We start from the raw sequence: 6,000 nt of genomic DNA, 5'->3' as shown, positions 1-6,000 counted from the left end.
CTTAGCTGACTGCAAGTCCTTCCCCCCACTCACGCACACTATTTCCTCTACCTTTTTCCCCTTTCTCTTCGTTTCCTTTTTGTGCTTCTTTGTTACGACTGGGGCTTCACCATTGGTAGCGGTGAAAGCCCCTTCCCCCTTTGTTTGGCTCCATGGTGTTTTGCATGTATTTCAGGTTAGGGTCAGTGGCTATTGGCAGCGAGCAGGACGTGCATGTGAAAACAGTGAAGAGCAGCCCGGACAAGTGTCAGCAAGAGGCGGTGGGAGTCGTACATGAACTCTCCCAGGTGGCCGCAACACCGTCGTGAATACCGAGACAATTCTCAGGTTCTACTCGCGGGAGTTGGTACCTCCCATTTTCCTGTTTTCCTTCGTTGTGTTAGTTAAATTGCTGCTATCTTAGTTTGTATTAGTTTAATCACTGTATTAGAGTGCATGTAGTTGCATCTTATCTTCTTCTAGTTTGGTTTGTTGCCTAGCGTGTGTTAGTGATTTCCCTTAGTCTATTGTAGGTGTTGTGGTTATGGTTAGGGATGGTCGAGTGAGGTCATGTCCTCGGGGAGAGCGGGGGGTGGGGCGAGGGGTGGGGAAGCGGTTAGGGAGTGGGTCGGGAAGCAAAGGAGGTAAGGGGAATAGGGGTGCATGTAGGTTGAGAAATGGGTCATGGAATGTAGGTACATTAACGGGTAACTTTATAGAGTTGGCAAAGATTCTTCGGAGGAGAAGGGTCAATGTAACGTTTGTCCAAGAGACTAGGTGGGTAGGGTCGAGGGTAAGGGATGCAAACGGTTATAAGCTTTGGTACTCCGGAGTCCGGAAGGGTAAGAATGAAGTGGGTATCTTGATGGATGGGGATCTTAGAGAGTCTGTGGTTGAGGTTAAACGGGTGAATGATAGATTGATGGCTATTAAGTTGGTGGTTGGAGAGTGCTCCCTTAACGTCGTTAGCGCTTACGCGCCGCACGCGGGCCTGGATGAGGAGGTTAAGCGGCGCTTCTGGGAGGGGTTAGATGAGATTGTGCGCTAGGTTCCACCTGATGAGAGGCTATTCATAAGAAGGGATTTCAATGGTCATATCGGGTTGACCGCTGGGGTCTATGGTAAGGTTCATAGAGGCTTCAGTTTTGGTGAGAGGAACAGAGAAGGTACTTCGCTGTTAGACTTTGCTAAGGCATTTGAGTTGGTAATTGCGAACTCTAGCTTTCTGAAGAGGGAGGAGCATTTGGTAACTTTTCAAAACGTGTTGGCGAAGACTCAGATTGACTATCTCCTCCTCAGGAAGTATGACAGAGGGTTGTGTAAGGATTGCAAGGTTATTCCGGGTAAAATACTCGCGACGCAGCATAGGCTCTTGGTAATGGACGTTGGTATTATGTTAAAGAGGAGGAAAAGGTCTGTCCGAGGACGACCGAGAATCAGGTGGGGAGTCTTGACTAAGGATAAAGTCCGGGAGGTTGGAGGGGCGATTATCGGCTATGGGATCCTAGAGGAGTAGTGGGGACGCGAGCACTATATGGTCGACAGCAGTAAACTGTATAATAGAGGTTGCGAGAGAGGTGTTAGGGGTCTCGGCGAGAGTCTCTGGAGGGAACAAAGGGGAATGGTGGTGGAATGAAGTGGTCCAAGTTAAAGTAGAAGCGAAGAAGGCGGTGTACCTGAAGTTAGTAGGGAGCATAAGTCAGGAGGAGAGGCGAGCCTGCATGGAGAGGTATAAGGTAGCTAGGAAGGAAGCTAAGCTGGCGCTCACGGAGTCTAAGACTGCAGCTTATGGTCGTATGTACGAGGAACTGGAGAGAAAGGCGAGGAGAAGAAATTATTCCGATTGGCCAAGATGAGAGAGAGGAAGGATCAGGATTTGGACCAAGTGAGATACATCAAGGACGAAGATGGTAGAGTATTGATGGAAGATGCCCAGATTAAGAGGAGATGGAAGACTTACTTTCATAAACTTCTAAATGAAGAAGGGGGTCGAGATATTGTGCTAGGTGAACTGGAGCATCCCGAGATTCACCGTGACTTTGGGTATTGCAGGCACATCGAGGTTGAGGAGGTCGTGGGAGCTATGCGTAAGATGAGCAGGGGCAAAGCGAGCGGGCTGGACAAAATTTCGGTTGAATTTTGGAAGTGTGTGGGTAGAGCAGGCTTGGAGTGGCTGACGGGGCTGTTTAATATTATTTTTAGGACGAAGAGGATACTAGATGAGTGGAGGTGGAGTACGGTGGTTCTGTTGTATAATAACAAAGGTGATATCCAGAGTTGTAACAATTCTAGGGGTATCAAATTACGGAGCCATACCATGAAAGTTTGGGAGATGGTGGTTGAAGCAAGGGTAAGGAGGTCAGTGTCTATATCCGACAACCAGTTTGGGTTCATGCCGGATCGTTCTACTACGGAAGCTATACACTTTATTAGGAGACTGGTGGAATAGTATAGGGAGAGGAAGAAAGATCTGCACATGGTATTTATTGATCTGGAGAAAGCGTATGACAAGGTTCCTAGAGAAGTTCTTTGGAGATGCATGGAGGCTAAATGTGTGTTGGTTGCCTACATTAGGGCGATTAAGGACATGTATGATGAGGCTAAGACTCGGGTTAGGATAGTAGGAGGCGACTCTGAGGATTTCCCGGTTGTTACGGGATTGCACCAAGGTTCTGCGGTTAGCCCGTTCTTATTTGCCTTGGTGATGGACGCGTTAACACATCATATTCAAGGGGAGGTGCCATGGTGTATGTTATTCGCTGATGACATAGTTCTGATTGATGAGTCGTGAGCCGGTGTTAACGAGAGGCTGGAGGTTTGGAGGTCTTGAGACAGGCTCTTGAGTCTGAGGGTTTCAAGCTGAGCAGGACAAAGACGGAATACCTAAAGTGCAAGTTCAGTGCTAAGTCAAAGGAAGTGGACATGGATGTGAGGCTTGAATCACAGGTCATCCCAAGTAGAGGCAGTTTCAAGTACCTTGGGTCGGTTATCCAAGGGGAAGGGGAGATCGACGAGGATGTCATACACCGTATTGGAGTGGGGTGGATGAAGTGGAGGTTAGCATCTGGAGTCCTGTGTGACAAGAGAGTGCCACTGATACTCAAAGGTAAATTTTATAGAGCGATGCTTAGACCGTCCATGATGTATGGGGCTGAGTGTTGACCTGTTAAGAACTCACATATCAAGAAGATGAAAGTAGCGGAGATGAGAATGTTGAGGTGGATATGCGGGCACACTAGGATGGAAAAGATTAGGAATGATGATATTCGGGAGAAGGTGGGTGTGGCTCCCATTGATAACAAGATGCGGGAAGTAAGGCTTAGATGGTTCGGGCACGTTCAGAGGAGAAGTCCAGACGCCCCGGTAAGGAGGTGTGAGCGGCTGGCCTTGGATGGCTCGAGAAGAGGTAGAGTGCGACCTAAAAAGTATTGGGGAGAGGTAATCAGGCAGGGCATGGCGAGGCTTCAGATTTCCGAGGACATGGCCCTTGATAGAGAGTTGTGGAGGTCGAGTATTAGGGTTGTAGGTTAGGAGGTAGTTGAGTCTTTCCTTAGTTCGTACACTTGTGAGGCTAGTTTGGTAGGATTTTTGTCTGAGACAGCTAGTGGCAATATTGTGTCTTACTACTCTTTCATTTTTCATAGAGCCGACTCTATTTAATGGTTACCGCTTTTGCTCTGCACCTATTCTTTTGGCTTTCACGATGTTAATTTTTTTCTTATGGTATCTGTTGGTGGTACTGATATTGTCTCTTTTCTTTTCTTTTCTTTTCTTTTCTTTTCTTTTCGTCTTCTTGAGCCGAGGGTCTTTCGGAAACAGCCTCTCTACTCCTCGGGGTAGGGGTAAGGTCTGCGTACACACTACCCTCCCAGACCCACTGGTGAAATTTTACTGGGCCGTTGTTGTTGTCAAATCAAATAGGTTTGTGGGTAATACAGGGAAAGAGATCAATGCCACTGCAATCGTGGTTTCTTCCTCTGGGTTAAACCATGGATCCCAATTAAAAATCTTAAAGGATAGATCCTTCCCCTAAATCTAATTCAAAAGCACTTGATGTGAGCGATGCATAATCCTCCGCTAAGGATAGCCGTATTAAGATGTGCCCCTCCTCTAAAAAACCAATGTTACAATGCCCTTTGATTTCTAATTGAATTGGTAAAATCCTCCTCAGTTCCTGTAAAATCCTACTTATTAAATCTCATATGATAACATAAAAAGTAAAATAGTAACCTGTTATATAACCCATTAATTACACTAATGGCGTAAAAATAAGTATGAACATCTCTTGTGGTCAAATTATTGAAGCCTCCTAGGAGCACCGTACAGCTTTATGTCTTTGACAATGCCTCCAAATTTTGGAGTTTGGCCATCCACTTCTATTACACACGTCCTTCCAAATCTACATGTTATATTGCACACTCATCTGTTTAGCATATGCGTAGAACAACAAAATGATAAAGCAAGAAATCCATTTCGAGAGGGTATGATTGTATCATATAAATAGAGGCAGAGTTAGGATTTAAAGTTTGCGCTTTCAAGCTCTAAGCTTATAAAAATACTGTATTACAACTTAATAATTTATACATATTTAACAAAACTCTCATGAGAATATAAAATTTAAACCAAAATCATTTAATTTCACAGAATGGGTAAGCTAAACTCTAATTCTGCCCTACATAGAAGAGAAGGCTATATGAGCCACAAAAGTTGTTTTACAAAATTTCGATCCTATGTCACAAACGCTAGATTAGCTAATGGCCAATCATTCTATGCGGCCTCCTTTTTTCATGTACCTAATGACGTGTTCTTTTATACTATCAAATTATATACTTGAGCAACGATTTTATTACTTTTGGATATCCAATATGCTCTAAATAATAGGTTGATTAATAATCTGGTTTATGGTTGAATTCTCTACGCATATAGCCACAGAACAAAAATATATCAGGAATTATTAGCAAAAGCTCCTATAATGCATGATATTCTAACTGCATCTTGACAAGTATAATAGGTAAACCATTTCAGAAATAAGTAATATAATTAATTAGTTTATGATTGATAATATGTACCTAGTACCCACACAACCTAATAAGTCATAACAATGATACATCAGGAATATGTAACACACAACAATAAGACATTCCAGAATTATTTGCCTATGAGTCCCTATAATTGATGACCTAATAATCAAGCAAACGAATGATTATATTTATGATATCAGCTGATAGCTCATTCTTTTATTTTCTTTCTATAGATTATTCTTTTTTTCTTTTTTGAAAAGAGAGAGAGAAGTATATGCATCATCCAATGGAGTCATGGCCAACCTGATTTAGCTGGCGAAAAATAATTCATTTTTATTCTTGCTCTTTAAATAATTGTGTGTTCTGGTTAGTGGTTAAAGAACTTAAACATTAAAATAAAATATAAAAAAAGAAGAAGAAAAAAAAAAGATGATGATGAGCGCAAAAGCTTGTGAGTTCTGGCGTCTTTCCAAACAGATCACATGCACCATTTGATTGATTAGAATATACGGTATAACATCCTTATATAACAGTACTTCACTATAAAAGTAATTTTTTTCGGAACAAAATTTTATGTTCTGTTATAATATATATTTTCTTTAACAGCAATTCGATATAACGATCAAAAATAAATAAGGTTGTTATAAAGAAGTTTGACAGTACTAATTCCCCTTCCACGTAAAATCTCATCCACTCGGCACGTGTTCTCTCCCTTAGGGTTCAGAAAAATTGTTAATTAAATGAAACACTCATATCTTCATTTCGCGATGGTTCGTAAATTCATTTCATTATGTTACTAATAAATCAACTTTTCAATCACAACTCCCTCTGTCATAATCTAACTTTTAGTAGCCTGATGATCTTACCTATTCGAAACTATATATATACTCTTAGTTATCTTGATTTTATTGCTTCTCAATATTTTGATAGTAATGGATTGCTATAACTGTTTTTTCCTAAAAAAAAGGATGAAATTTAATAATCACTACGCGTATTTATT

This window comes from Nicotiana tabacum, chromosome 19, assembly GCF_000715075.1.
Source record: "Nicotiana tabacum cultivar K326 chromosome 19, ASM71507v2, whole genome shotgun sequence".
In the NCBI taxonomy this organism is placed as follows: Eukaryota; Viridiplantae; Streptophyta; class Magnoliopsida; order Solanales; family Solanaceae; genus Nicotiana; species Nicotiana tabacum.
Note: the sequence above shows the minus strand (reverse complement) of the source record.